This window comes from Bos taurus, chromosome 10, assembly GCF_002263795.3.
Source record: "Bos taurus isolate L1 Dominette 01449 registration number 42190680 breed Hereford chromosome 10, ARS-UCD2.0, whole genome shotgun sequence".
Taxonomy (NCBI): Eukaryota; Metazoa; Chordata; class Mammalia; order Artiodactyla; family Bovidae; genus Bos; species Bos taurus.
This window is the reverse complement of record NC_037337.1, coordinates 66,657,300-66,672,668: the sequence shown is the minus strand read 5'-3', so window position 1 is coordinate 66,672,668 and position 15,369 is coordinate 66,657,300.

Below are 15,369 nucleotides of genomic sequence, written 5' to 3'. Positions count from 1 at the left end.
CTCTCAGCTTTGTCTGGTGTTCCTGAATCTGTGTTTCTCTGGTTCATTTCCTCTAATAGCAGAAGTGTAGAGAAAGTTCTCTGTTTTAGTTTTCTGCTCAGATAGCAAAGAGACTCCTGCTTGTAGTAAAGAATGGAAAAAGAGGACCTGTTTGTCTAATTTCGCCTTAAGGAAACTTCCAGTGAAATTCGTTGTCTACTTTCGATTTTGGAGACATTACTATCACCCATTCCTTTAAAAATTTTGTTACAGTTAAATCCCCTTCTATTCTGTTTGTATTTATGCCTTCTCTCTCCCCTCACCCCCATTTTATATGAGGTTTAAAGTGGAATGGGAGGTTAATGCATGTGTTCATTCTTTTGTGTTTAACTGTAAGGCCCCTCTGAGGAGCTCTGGAGGGTTTGCTTGGCAACAGTTATTCCTTTTGGTGGGGATGGGGAGTTGTGGAGAGGAGTAAGCTTTTAAACTTGATAAATTTTTGTAGGCTTCGGAGATCATACCTAACTCTATGATTTGACCCTGAAGAGAATGGAGAACCTATAGAATCTGCAGAGTATGAGTAGAATTAGCTCCAGACAGCTTAGATTTCAAAGCACTTAAACCTTTTGTATTGTCACTGAGTTAGTTTTTTGAGTTGCTTAAAATAAGATTACATGGAATATATTATAGTAAAGTGATCAAGAAGCTACCAAAAAAAAAAAAAATTGGCTTTCTTTGGGTGTATAAAAATCTCCTGAAAATTCAGTTGTCCTTTAATAATTAGTATCTTACTGATCTAGTTGAGTTGGCAAATTGGTTACATGTGGGGGATTAATCAGGGCTTCCCAGGTGGTGCTAGTGATAAAGAACTGGCCTGCCAATTCAGGAGACATAAGAGACTTGGGTTTGATCCCTGGGTTGAAAAGATCCCCTGGAGGAGGGCTGCTGCTGCTGCTGCTAAGTCGCTTCAGTCGTGTCCGACTCTGTGGGACCCTATAGATGGCAGCCCATCAGGCTCCCCCTTCCCTGGGATTCTCCAGGCAAGAACACTGGAGTGGGTTGCCATTTCCTTCTCAATGTATGAAAGTGAAAAGTGAAAGTGAAGTCGCTCAGTTGTGTCCAACTCTTTGCGACCCCATGGACTGCAGCCTACCAGGCTCCTCTGTCCGTGGGATTTTCTAGGCAAGAGTACTGGAGTGGCTTGCCTTTGCCTTCTCTGGGAGCAGGGCGTGGAAACCCATTCTAATATTCTTGCCTGGAGAATCTCTTGGACAGAGGAACCTGGTGGGCTGCAGTCCATAGGGTCACAAAGAGTAGGCTATGACTGAAGTGACTTAGCAGGCAGACGAGATTAATCAAATAAGTAAAAAATACTGAGAATTAGGAATATAGAGAGCAGGAAAGGTAGATTGAATCTTATGATGTTGGATTGGAATTGGCGATACAGGCATGAGTTCATCATTATTGATATACAGAGCTAAATATATAGGTGCAAATCGATATGCACACTGTAGTAATATGCAGAACTAAATTTCAGTGTAATTCTGTGGTATGTGTGTATGCTGTGTGCTGTGCTTAGTTGCTCAGCAGCTAACTTAGTCGTGTCCAACTCTTTGCGACTCCATGGACTGTAGCCCGCCAGGCTTCTCTGTTCATGGGCATTCCCCAGGCAAGAATACTGGAGTGGGTTGCCATGCCCTCCTCCAGGGGATCTTCCCAACCCAGGGATTGAACCCAGGTCTCCCACTCTACAGGTGGATTCTTTGCCATCTGAGTCACCAGGGAAGCCTGCATGTGTGTATATATACACATAATTGCTAGCTCTGTTTAATGAAGGGCCTGGGAGCAGCAACACTGCAGTAGCTAAGGGATACATATTGGACTTGTCTTGGCTTTTTAAATACCATTCTCTGTTGGAAGCAACCAAGTCTCTTTGAGTGAATGGTTGAATCAGGCGGAGAAAGTAAAAGAGTAGCTGGAAATATTTTTTGACATCAGAAAGTAAAGAATGTTCAAGAAATACTGGGACATACAGAAAGGATATGGAAGCCAGTTTGAAATGGCTCTCACTGGCCAACTCTGGGATAATGTGAGCATCAAAATACAGATAATAATGGATTATAACTCATTAAATAGAACATGAATCTACATGTTACACTAATGAATAATGAGTATATAGATAGGAAAAAAAATCTTACAGTAAAATGGCAACTAATGTAGAAGGAATGACAGAATTAGAATCGTACCATTTGGCAGCTATCAGGATAGTTAATTCAAGCAAGAAGCATCGGTGGATGCTTGAACTAGTGGATAGAAAATTGATGAGAGAGAGGATATTAGTGTCAGAGTATCTTCCCATAAAATAATTTTAAATTACAAAAGGAAAAAAAAATAAGTTCAAGTGAAGAATCCTGGCAAGGACCACTTTAATAACAAAGTTAATATCACTAGTAACAAGACAATTTAAATTATGTACCAACCAACAGGATACAACAAGGTGAACATTTTTCTGATATATTCCTGCCAAAAATCATAGCCTGATTCTAATCATGAAGAAACGTGGGGAAAATTCATGCTAATTTATGGTCTATAGAAAAACTGGCCTTTGTTCTTCTAAAATTGTAAGATCACGTAAGTCAAGGAACAGGAGAAAAATAGTCTCTATATTAGAGAAGACTAAACAGACATGATAATTAAATACCACATGTAATCTTAGATTTATACTTTTGCTATAAAGCCGTGGTTTTCAAAGTGTGATCCCTGGACCAGAGCTTCAGCACCACCTGGGAACTTGGTTAGAAATGCAAAACTTTGGATTCTATGCCTAATCCACTGAATCAAAAGCCCTAGGTTTGGGAGCCAGTAATCTATGTTTATAATGAGGCTTTCCATTAATTCTGATGCATACTAGGTTTGAGATGCATTGGTTAAAAGCAGATTGTTGGGGCACTTATTAAAACTGCAGAGCAGGTGAATGAAAGATATCAGTATTATTTTTCTGCTTTCATGTCACTGTAGGGACTACATACTAAATTTATTCTTATATAGTTCAAGAATAAAGTTCTGTATAACATATATGCAGCTTTTCTGTGTGCTTTTAAAAATCTCACAAATTGTAAAAATGGGAGGGGCTAAGCTATGTATTTATCATATTAGGAAAAAAGTCTGATTCATTCATTCCAACTGCCTTTATTTAATCAAATGTGGCACTAAATACAAAGGATATATATTCCATTACATGTATGGTTAAATCTGCTATGGAAAATAGTTTATTCTCCAAAGAACCATCTGTGTTTATTTTCAGGTTGAACCAACCCTAAGGTTGCTAACATTCTTTAAAACCATGTTGATGAATGACACAATCTCTGAATCACACCAAAGCCAATATGGTTTCTTTGGGGATTCCATATCAGTGGAAAAACATTTCTGCTGAATAGCATCTGCCTATCCATATGTAGAAAGAGTCAGGACACAAAACTAAAAAATAATTGCTTTCAAATAATTGACTAATGACATATACAGCCCTTCTTTCTCAGCTGCATTACTAATTGCCTGAATATGATCCATGATCTGACTTTTTTTTCCCTTGCTGTAGTTCTTTGCAAGACTTTCCATTGTACACAATTAAAACACACCAAGAGCAAAATATAGCCTGAGACAAGTACATATGTTGGATTAGATTCAAATATGCAGGGTTTTATCTAGAAGGAAAAATCCTTTTAGAGTTAGAAAGGAAGTGAATCAGGCCCATGGACCTTGGCTAACTGACCAATACACAAACATTGGTGGTTGGTGGTTGTTTTTCTACTTTTGGTTGTCTACTTTGAAGCCACTGTACAACATCCAAATTCCCAACTCTCTTCTTCCTGGCATTTTGGTGGTCACCCTTTTGTTCTGAGACTGTGAATGGAGAGTTCTCTTCCAACTAAAAAGTGTTCCTTCCCCAGCCATAATCCTTTAGAAGAACTGAATCTGATCAGTTATGTCACAACTGAAGACTACATTTGTTTTAATGGAGTTTATGTAGAACATCCTGCTGCTAATGTCAGCACACAGATTGGGCAAGTTCCACCAAAATAACTTTCAGACTATTTGTACTCAATTAAATGTTTATTTAAAATTTCCTTTTGGTTTTTACTGTTGTAAATGTATTGTTCATTTTTCACATACCAGGCACTGTTGTTTAGTCTCAAGGGCATTACTTGTTACAAATTTAACAACTGTGACATATTAAGAACAACATTTAGGGAAGAAATTAGGGTTGAGAGGATGTGACCAGATGTTTCCGTGGTGTTTAGCCAAAATGTCACTTAAATGCCAACAAGATTTTAAAAGGAATTTTTCCCCAAAGTCTCTTTACCCACTTGAGTGATCCCAAAAGATGTTGCTATCATAGTTGTACTAGAAAACCCATTTAATTTTCTTTTTCATCACAGTTCTATTGAGGGTACTTAAAGTCTTTTCACTGTCATTTTTTTCTTTTATAATTTTACTATGACAATCAAGATAATTATGCTATGTCACATGCTACCTTTGTGACTCAAATTTTCTTATGACTGAAATAGGGATGCTGGTACCTACCTTTTATGATTATTGTGGAAAATGAAGTGAAATAATTTATGTGACACTCTTAGCCCAGTTCCTGGCACATAATGACACATTAAATAGTGTTATTATTATTACAAACAGTGCTCGTTATTGATATAAGCCAAAAACCCCAATGAGTGCCCTGCTGCTAATTTTTTTTTAAAAGAAAGGTTATCTTTTCCTTAAGTTTTCCTTAAGTTTCAGTCTTCTATTGAGATTGTCAAGTCATAATAGGAAAAAGATCCCATGAAGAGGCAACTTCAAAAGAAAAGTCATTGTTATTTTTAGGTAAATCTGGTGGTAATTAGATTAGACTTCTCTTAGCTGATTTCTAAACTCAAAAGAGCATTTAGAGAAGAAGCATGCAGGTAAGTACAAGAAAACAAAGCGGTTGTATGCACCAAGCAGAGGATTCTGGGTTTGCTCTCCTTCTGTGGGTGTTCTGTTAGTGTTGGAGGGTTAATAGAGCTTTAGACTGGGCCCCTAGAGTTTTCATGATATTAAAAATATAAAAGTCAGTGAAGCAAATGCTGTACAACAGAGGTTTTTCAGGGAAAAGGGATAAGCTTGATCCAAAAATATTTTGGAGGGTGGAGACATTCCAAGCATACCATTCCATGACTATGCCAGTGGAATGTGGGCACAGCACAGGAACAATGTCCAAGGCTGGAGAGCTTTAGAGGATCAGGGGAATTCTAAGTGAAAAGCACAAAGCAGGGAAGAACATCACTGTCTGCTCCCAACCAAGTTTCCCTGTTTACAGATTGAATTGTGAATTCTGAGTGAATTTTATGTCTGTGAACTATGGATTCCAAAATTTGGTGCCAAATAATTATAGATACATTTTGCAAATGTACAGTTCACTCCAGTCTTTCTCTGTCTCTCTCACATACACACACATACAAATTGAATTGGAAGGAGAGATTGTTGAGTAAGTTCCAGCTGTTATATTTAAATCCCAAACTGGAAATAACATTTTCTTTCTTTCCATTATCTTTGACTCAAAGTGAGTAAAGCTACCATAATGGAAATTGATCAATTTAAAAAATAAGCATTTATATAGACTGCTTTTCCATATTAATCATGGAAAGGAAGTAATTTCTAGACACGGAGGAACATATCCATTCCTGTTCTCAAATTCCTTGTATAAAGTTTATTTTTTTGCTGTAATGATTATAGATTTTTTTCTTCAGTGTTTGTGATCCTTCAAGACGTGGGAAGATTTTGTTTTGGGGGTATTTTATTATTTTTTTTAAAATTGAAGTACAGTTGATTTACAGGATTATGTTAATTACTGCTATATAGCAAAGTGATTCAGATCTATATCTATATACATATATAGATATATACACATTATTTCTTTACATTCTTTTCCATTATGGTTTATCACTCAGTTCAGTTCAGCCACTCAGTCGTGCCTGACTCTTTGCAACCCCATGGACTGCAGCACGCCAGGCCTCCCTGTCCATCACCAACTCCCAGAGCTTACTCAAACTCATGTCCATTGACTCGGTGACGCCATCCAACCAGCTCATACTCTGTCATCCCCTTCTCCTCCTGCCCCCAATCCCTCCCAGCATCAGAGTCTTTTCCAATGAGTCAATTCTTCACATCAGGTGGCCAAAGTATTGGAGTTTCAGCTTCAGCATCAGTCCTTCCAATGAACACCCAGGACTGATCTCCATTAGAATGGACTGGTTGGATCTCCTTGCAGTCCAAGGGACTCTCAAGAGTCCTCTCCAACACCACAGTTCAAAAGCATCAATTCTTTGGTGCTCAGCTTTCTTCACAGTCCAACTCTCACAACCATACATGACCACTGGAAAAACCATAGCCTTGACTAGACGGACCTTTGTTGGCAAAGTAATGTCTCTGCTTTTCAATATGCTATCTATGTTGGTCATAACTTTCCTTCCAAGGAGTAAGCGTCTTTTAATTTCATGGCTGCAGTCACCATCTGCAGTGATTTTGGAGCCCCCCAAAATAAAATCTGTCACTGTTTCCATTGTTTCCCCCTCTATTTGCCATGAAGTGATAGGACTGATGCCATGATCTTAGTTTTCTGAATATTGAGTTATAAGCCAACTTTTTCACTCTCCTCTTTCATTTTCAATCAAGAGGCTCTTTAGTTCTTCTTTGATTTCTGTCATAAGGGTCGTGTCATCTGCATAGCTGAGGTTATTGATATTTCTCCAGGCAATCTTGATTCCAGCTTGTGCTTCATCCAGTTCAACGTTTCTCATGATGTACTGTGCATATAAGTTAAATAAGCAGGGTGACAATATACAGCCCTGACGTACTCCTTTCCCGATTTGGGATCAGTCTGTTGTTCCATGTCCAGTTCTAATTGTTGCGTCATAGGAAATTGAATATAGTTCTCTGTGCTCTACAGTGGGACCTTGCTGTTTACCCATTCTGTATGTAAAAGCTTACATCTGCTAACCCCAGCCTCCCATTGCATCCCTCCCCCAACCCCTTCCCCCTTGGCAACCCCAAGTCGGTTCTTTATGTACACGATTCTGTTTTGTAGATAATAGGTTCATTTGTGTCATAGTTTAGATTCCGTGTATAGGTGATATCGTACGTATTTGTTTTTCTCTTTCTGACTTACTTCACTTAGTATGGCAATCTCTAGTTGTATCCATTTTGCTGCAAATGGCATTATTTCTTTTTAATGGCTGAGTAGTATTCCATTGTATATATGTACCACATCTTAGGTTGTTTCCATGTTTTGGCTATTGTGAATAGTGCTACTGTGAACATAGGAGTGCATGTATCTTTTTGAATTTTAGGTTTGTCTGGATGTATGCCCAGTAGTCTGAATTTGGCAATAAGGAGTTCATGATCTAAGGGAAAAGACTCTGATGCTGAGAGGGATTGGGGGCAGGAGGAGAAGGGGACGACAGAGGATGAGATGGCTGGATGGCATCACCGACTCAATGGACATGAGTTTGGGTGAACTCCGTGAGTTGGTGATGGATAGGGAAGCCTGACGTGTTGCTATTCTTGGGGTCGCAAAGAGTCGGACACGACTGAGCGACTGAACTGAACTGAACTGAACTGATGCCCAGTAGTAGGATTGCTGGATCGTATGGCAATTCTATGTTTAGTTTTCTAAGAAGCCTCCATACTGTTTTCCAGAGTGGCTGCACCAACTTACATTCCCACACACAGTGTAGGAGGGTTCCCTTTTCTCCATACCCTCTCCAGCATTTGTTATTTGTAGATTTTTTAGTGATGGCCATTCTGACTGGTTTGAGGTGGTACCTCATTGTAGTTTTGATTGCATTTCAAGACATAAAAAATTATAATTTATAAACCTCAAGAACTATATTAGCCCATAGTTTGTGGATATAGTTGTATTTGTTTGCAGTAGTTTGTCTTTGTTCTTCTTTGTAGATAAACTGAGCACATGAGGAGACACTTGGATGTCCAAAAAGGACTGAAGATTTTTCAATATAAAGTTTGGTCAAATGTCTTTCAAAAAATACTTTGCAGACTGTTCTACTAAAGAGGCATACCCTCACCCCTTTTATAACCTAATAATCTGTTTAACAGAAGAAGAGCAATGCAGTTGATGGCAAAGAACTGTTCAGGAGGTTGCTTGAAGGTGGGATGACTTAAGTGTTTCTCAGTGGTGGGGCACAGCTCACCTCTATCAGAATGCCCTGGAGAGCTTTAGAAACTTCACATTCCTTGGCTCCACTCCGTCCCTACTGAGTCTGGGTGGGGACTCAGAAGCTGCATATTTAGTGAGCTTTGTAGGTGATTCTTTTGCATCTTCAAATGTAGGTGGTCTCTTTCAAAGTGAATATTAGTGGTTATGTCATAAAACCCAGTAGTGCTTTCTGCGCTGGTACTTTTCTAGCTTTGAAGAAAGGGTCAGTGGTACATTGCCTTTGAAAAAATTCTTTGAGCCAAAGAGCAAAGCTTTTTCCCTCTTCTCCATGTTTGCTCTTAACTCTGTTTTCCTTCATGGGCTCAGTTGACCAGCCTTCCTCATGGAGAATAAGAATAGCATTTGGAGTTGAGCAGCTCCCAAAACCTCATTTTTATTAATTTTGGTTCTTGTTTGTTCCTAATATCACTGCATTACTGATAGGTGACCATGATCTGCATTTTCAGGCATGAAAAGGAACACGTGCTAGCAGCTGAGTCTCCTGACAGTTACTACATATGAAGTAGATCCCAGTCGCTGACAACACCTTCTATTGGGAGTGGTCTTAAACTTACGTACATGTTGGAACTATCTGGGAAGGTTTAAAACTCCTTATGCCTAGGTCATACCCCTGGCCAATGTCAGGGGTATGACCTGAGCTCATCAGAACCTTTGAAGTAGGACCCAGGCATCAGTACTTTAATAAGCTCCCTTGGTGATGTGAAAGTCACTCAGTCGTGTCTGACTCTTTGCAACCCCATGGACTGCACAGTCCATGGAGTATTCTGCAGGCCAGAATACTGGAGTGGGTAGCCGTTCCCTTCTCCAGGGGATCTTCCCAACCCAGGGATTGAACCCAGGTCTGCTGTATTGTAGGTGGATTCTTTAACCAGCTGAGCCACCAGGGAAGCCCCATGTCAGGGTACAAATTAGACCAAGAACCACGATTCTGGGGATATCTGTATAAAGTGCATTGAGGCCTTTAGAGCATCTGAGGCTGATCATCAATATTTTTCTTTACAGATGAAGCCTTTTCTATTTGCAGCACACCCTGAAAGGAAGAGAAAATTTAGGAGATATTTCTTACAGAAATCTCTTCCTGTAATAGAATTTAAACATTTCTTCGGAGTGTTCACCCACCATTGCAAAAGGCCCAGTGCATATGTGCAGTCCTACCCGGAGTGTGTCCAACCGTGTGCACCCATGGAACTACCCACACCAACCTTCACTTTGTTTGTTTCAAGATAATCTGTGAGATTTATCAGTTTTTGGCTCTCTGCTGTCTTCTCAAGAGCCAGTAACAGATCTCCAGTGAGCTGAAACAGGGAAAGTTGTTTTAAACCATTGACTGCTTAATAAATTAGCACTGGACGTCTCTTAGCCTAATTTATCTTTGAAAGCCAGTTTCCCAGGGTATCAGAGCAATACCACAAGAAAAATTATTTCCATTAAACACCACAAAAATGTCTTTCCTGTGATACTTCACTGAAAGGGTGACATGTACGAGATTCTCAGTCACAAAACAGGAAAGAAATGTTTGAAAGTTAAATTAAAAAGTAAAGCACAGTTAAGATTTTATTGAGCTTAAACCCCATTCCTACCCCCTAAACATATAAATCTGTTCTGTGTTCTTTGTCTCCCACTCAGATGGGTGATAAATTTTGGATGCTGAATTCTTATGTCTCTAAAAATAACGTTTACCTAAAGTGAAGTGCAACATCTGGGTCCATTGAAGGAGCATGAAGTGGCCTTTCAGGTTAATTATTTGTGTGGCCAGGTTAGGTTTCTCAGCCCTGAAAATGATACGGGTTTTGTTTCTCTTGGCCCCTGCCCACCACAGGTAAAGAATCCTGTGCCAGTGACTTTCCCATAGACCTGCTCCTTCATGCAGAATGTAGCCATCAATGCCCTGACATTGAAGAAATGCAATATTTTCCATCTGCTGCCTTAGCTGAAGGACCTGAAGGTCTCTTGGTTACTTGGTTAGAAATAGGTTGAAGAAAGTCCCCACACCCCCGCACCCCTGCACCCCCTGACCCCTGCCACCAGTGCTGTTATAATGGATGCCATCAGAAGAGATCATGGTTCTCCAGTATTCTTAAAGGAATGTTTCTCTCCGCTGTCCCCATCAAAGGGCATGTCTAGTTGTCTACTCCAGAAAGTGGACTGAGACGGTCCATATGTATCTTTAAACACTGTCTGAGTATGCCGGCATTAGATTGATCATACTGAGAACTCTTCATCCCCTGTATAACACTCAAGTCTATCTTCCAAAACAGGCTGATACCATGGAGAAAGAAGCCTTATGAAGGAATGTGCCAAGAGCAACCAGCTGTCCAGGGTGATCCTGCGAAATTATGGTCTTTTTTTCCTTCTCTAAATGGATAACATCACAGTCTTGAAATAAATTTTTAAAATCTCTGAATCTTTGTGTAAATTTGAGTCCAAACATTTTTATCCACAACATAAATTTTTCCGGGCACTGACTCAAGACCTGGGAGTTATCTTTTTATTTTTCCCCCTTTCCCTACCAAGTTATGTTTGTTATTTCTTCTCTTCTTTTCCATTTTCTTGGCCACTACCTCACTGTAAGTCTTCTTGCTTCATCTTAGTCTATTATAAAAGACTCCCAAACTCATCCACAGACTTTTAACCTTTCAAAATTAAAGGCCATTCTATGCACCACCACCAGAGCAAGCTTCTTAGATTATTGTTGGCTCAAGTCACTTCTCTGTTTAAACTTTTGTAATGATTCTCCCATTGACTACTGAATAAAATCATGGCAATTTATCCTGGTGTTCAGGATCTTCTCAAATTTGCTTTCAAATTATGCTTCCTATGTTCCAGCCAAATGACACCTCCATACCCCTTCATTTTTTAAACTCATCTTTCTCTTGCTTACTTCTGACTCATGTCATCTGGACTGTCACTTCCTCTCATCTGTCCTTGATGAAATCTTGTTTTTCCTTCAAATCCAACTCAGAGGCTCCCTCTTTCTTTCATAAAACCTTTTATGGCCAGTTTATTCAGAATTTTTCTTTGTTTTCCTGTCTTCGAGCATTTGATTAGGGCTACTCTCAGGGCCCTGGCAGGCATCGTGTTGTGTTGCACTATAGTTATTTGGGTACCTAGTTTAACTCTCTCATTGGGTTTCAATTTGTGGAAGGCATAAACATGCCTTGTGCATATTAGATGATGAATGAGTAACTGAAAAGAATCAGTTAAATGCTATCTCCTTCCTTTACTTATCCTTATACTGAAAAGTGTGGTCTAGAGAACAGGCCCTGGAGAAATCTTTAGTGCGCCTAATTTGAAGACAGTCATTGCACCTAAGGAAGTAGATTCATGGTGAGGAGACCTTGGCACATCTGAGTGTAGACCAGTTTCCAGGGATCATCTGTGTGTTCAGAGGCTTATCTGAATGAACAGATCCTCCCAGATCTTTGGAATGTCAGGGATGGAAGGAGGCAGAGGTGTGAGCCTTTTAAGTCATAAAATATGTATTTTAAAAAGTTTAACCAGAGATTGCATAACTTTTTGAAATTTTGAGGCTCAAAGCTGGCAAGTATGTGGTGCAGATGGCTTAGAAACTGCTGAGTGGGTTCACCTTTGGCATGCTTTCTCTGGAAACCTGGCTACAAGACTTCGGCAGATCATAAGTTTACAGGCTGAAAGGCAAAAGAACTTAAAAAAACACTTCAAAGGATTAAAATGGTGCAACAAATGCCCAGTCCTGGTCAGCCTGTTTGCATCACAGCATGGCTTAATACCCAAGAATAGTAGACCCTTAAAAATAAACTCTTCTTTATTCAAACTATTTTTGCAAACCAAGATTCTGGGTGTGAGCCATCACATTTTGTACATATTGTTTTGTATAATTGTGTATACATAATAGTGGTGTAAATCTGATTCTCTGTTTCTCTTATTTGCCACAGTATTATGACTGTGTTAACATTAATAAAGTGAAGAAATCATTTAAAGAGCAGAAGTGAAGGTGAATTTATTGAATAATACCACCCCCGCCAATTTTTACCTTTCTTTAATAGCAGGTGTTGAGATCTGAACTTGTTGATAACTTAGCTATATTATCTCTTAATTTCACTTTGCTTTGGTACTGTACTGTACTGTATTGTACTCTGTTGTATCCAAGTTTTTGTGACCCTTTGGACTATAGCTGTCTGGGTTGGTCTGTGCATGGGATTTTTCAGGCAAGAATACTAAAGTGGGTTGCCATTTCCTCCTCCAGGGGATTTTCGCAACCCAGGGATCAAACCTGTGTCTTCTGTGTCTCCTGCATTGCAGGCAGATTCTATAATGCTGAGCCATCAGAGCTTAGATATTCTCAGTTTTTTTGACTTGTAACATGAAAGTAATAGTAATTTTAAATATCCCATGGGATTATAATGAGGATTAAACTACAAACATGAAGAGTGTATTTAGAAAGTACTTAGTACCTTCTGAAGCACTATCCACATGTTTGTGTGTTTTAGGTATGTATGTGTTATTCAGATAAAGCAGTTGATTACTCGCTGGCCTATATTTAATCCATTGAGCCATACTCCTCTTCAGATCATTTTAAGTTTGAATGGATAGATTAGACATGCAGACAGATGGATGCACGATGAATGTATGTATATATATTCTATTTTAAATATGCATAATTAACAATTATACTTAACCAGATAATAAACAATTTAGAAGTAAATCCAAAGTAGGAGATTAGGTTGAATGGATTTTACAAATACTGTTTTTGTGGTTTCAAACATAATTTTAGATTCTTTCAATACTTTAAAAAATGTTCTCTAATGCAATGCTTTCTAAAAGCCCATAGACCCTTTCTGGTACATAAGCTATTTTTTCCCCAATAGCAATGATAATAAGCCTATAGACTAGTTCATTACTTTTTTTCTCCCTAAAAGTTTCTTAGTTTCTATTCTGGCGCAAGTTCTTTACGTTCTCATGAACTGGCAAGTTGACTAATAGTACAGTATAGTACAGCAATAGTGCAGTAATATTATTGTCAACTGTAGTAGCACAGTTCTCATGACAGGTTTACTATTCATTTATTCATTTAGCAGACATTTATTGAGCAACAAATTAGTTAACATAATGGTAGAAGTTATAACCAGTAAGTCCTGAAGTTAATGTAATAGAAACTCATTTTTCTATTTCACAGTCTGTGCAGTTGTTCTTGGTCTGGTGCTCTGCTATGGGCTTTTTGGGAAAATGGCTCTTTCCATTTTGTGGCTCACTTTTTTATATTCTGCAAAGTCCTCTTCATTTAGCTAGCTATGGAAAAAGAGATGGTGGGGAAGGCATAGCCCTTTATTTGTCATTTCAAGAGTGACATGCATCGCTTCTACTCACATTGTGACAAATGCCCTCCCTTACTCCCAGGCAGAGGGACTGGAAAATATATCCCTGGCTTTGTGGATACTTCCAAGCATTAACATAATAGGAAAGAGGAGCAAAAAATTTCAGTGGTCACCCAAGCCAGTGTTTCTCAAACCATCTGAGGTGAAGGACAGCTCTGTTTTTAAAAATGTTAAAATCTATCACAGCCTGATACTTGGGGGGAAAACCTGTAAAAATGAATTACTGGAAAAGTAAAATAAGCCAAAGATATACAAAATGTATAAGTCTATTAGATTCAGCAAACATAAAATTAGCATACAGCTTCTCTACTTAGCTCATAGATGACTGGTAACACCACACATTGATTGGCACTATCCTTACCACATTTAAGATACAAAGTTCTAGACTCTGAAGTTAGAATCAATGGGAAATATTTTTGTGTGTGTAAGGAAATACAATAAACCAATTAATAAGTAAAATTTTAGGTAATGATAAGCATTATGATTCTATACAGTCAGCAAAAACAAGACCGGGAACTGACTGTGGCTCAGATCATGAACTCCTTATTGCAAAATTCAGACTTAAATTGAAAAAAGTAGGGAAAACCACTAGGCCATTCAGGTATGACCTAAATCAAATCCCTTAGGATTATACAGTGGGAGTGACAAATAGATTCAAGGGATTAGATCTGATAGACAAAGTCCCTGATGAATTATGGACGGAGGTTTGTGACATTGTACAAGAGGCGGTGATCAAGACCCATCCCCAAGAAAAAGAAATGCAAAAAGACAAAATGGTTGTCTGAGGAGGCCTTATGAATAGCTGAGAAAAGAAGAGAAGCTAAAGGCAAAGGAGTAAAGGAAAGATATACCTATCTGAATGCAGAGTTCCAAAGAACAGCAAGGAGAGATGAGAAAGGCTTCCTAAGTGATCAATGCAAAGAAATACAGGAAAACAATAGAATGGGATAGACTATAGAGATTCCTGCAAGAAAATTAGAGATTCCAAGGGAACATTTCATGCAAAGATGGGCATGGTAAAGGATGGAAATGGGTAGCACAAGAGATTAAGAAGAGGTGGCAAGAATACACAGAAGAATTATACAAAGGAAATCTTAATGACCCAGATAATCATGATAGTGTGATCACGCACCTAGACCCAGACATCCTGGAACGCAAAGTCAAGTGGGCCTTAGAAGCATCACTACAAGCAAAGCTAGTGGAGGTGATGGAATCCCAGTTGAGCTATTTCAAATCCTAAAAGATGATGCTGTTAAAGTGCTGCACTCAGTATGCCAGCAAACTAGGAAAACTCAAGAGTGGCCACAGGACTGGAAAAGATCAGCTTTCATCCCAATTCCAAAGAAAGGCAATGCCAAAGAAAGTTTAAATTACTGTACAGTTGTACTCATTTCACATGCTAGCAAGATTATGCTCAAAATCCTTCAGGCTAGGCTTCAACAGTACATGAACCAAGAATTTGCAGATGTACAAGCTTGATTTAGAAAGGGCAGAGGAACCAGAGGTCAAATTGCCAACATCTGCTGGATCATATGGAGAAGGCAATGGCACCCCACTCCAGTACTCTTGCCTGGAAAATCCCATGGACGGAGGAGCCTGGTAGGCTGCAGTCCATGGGGTCGCTAGGAGTCGGGCATGACTGAGTGAATTCACTTTCACTTTTCACTTTCATGCATTGGAGAAGGAGATGGCAACCCACTCCAGTGTTCTTGCCTGGAGAATCCCAGGGACGGAGGAGCCTGGTGGGCTACTGTCTATGAGGTCACACAG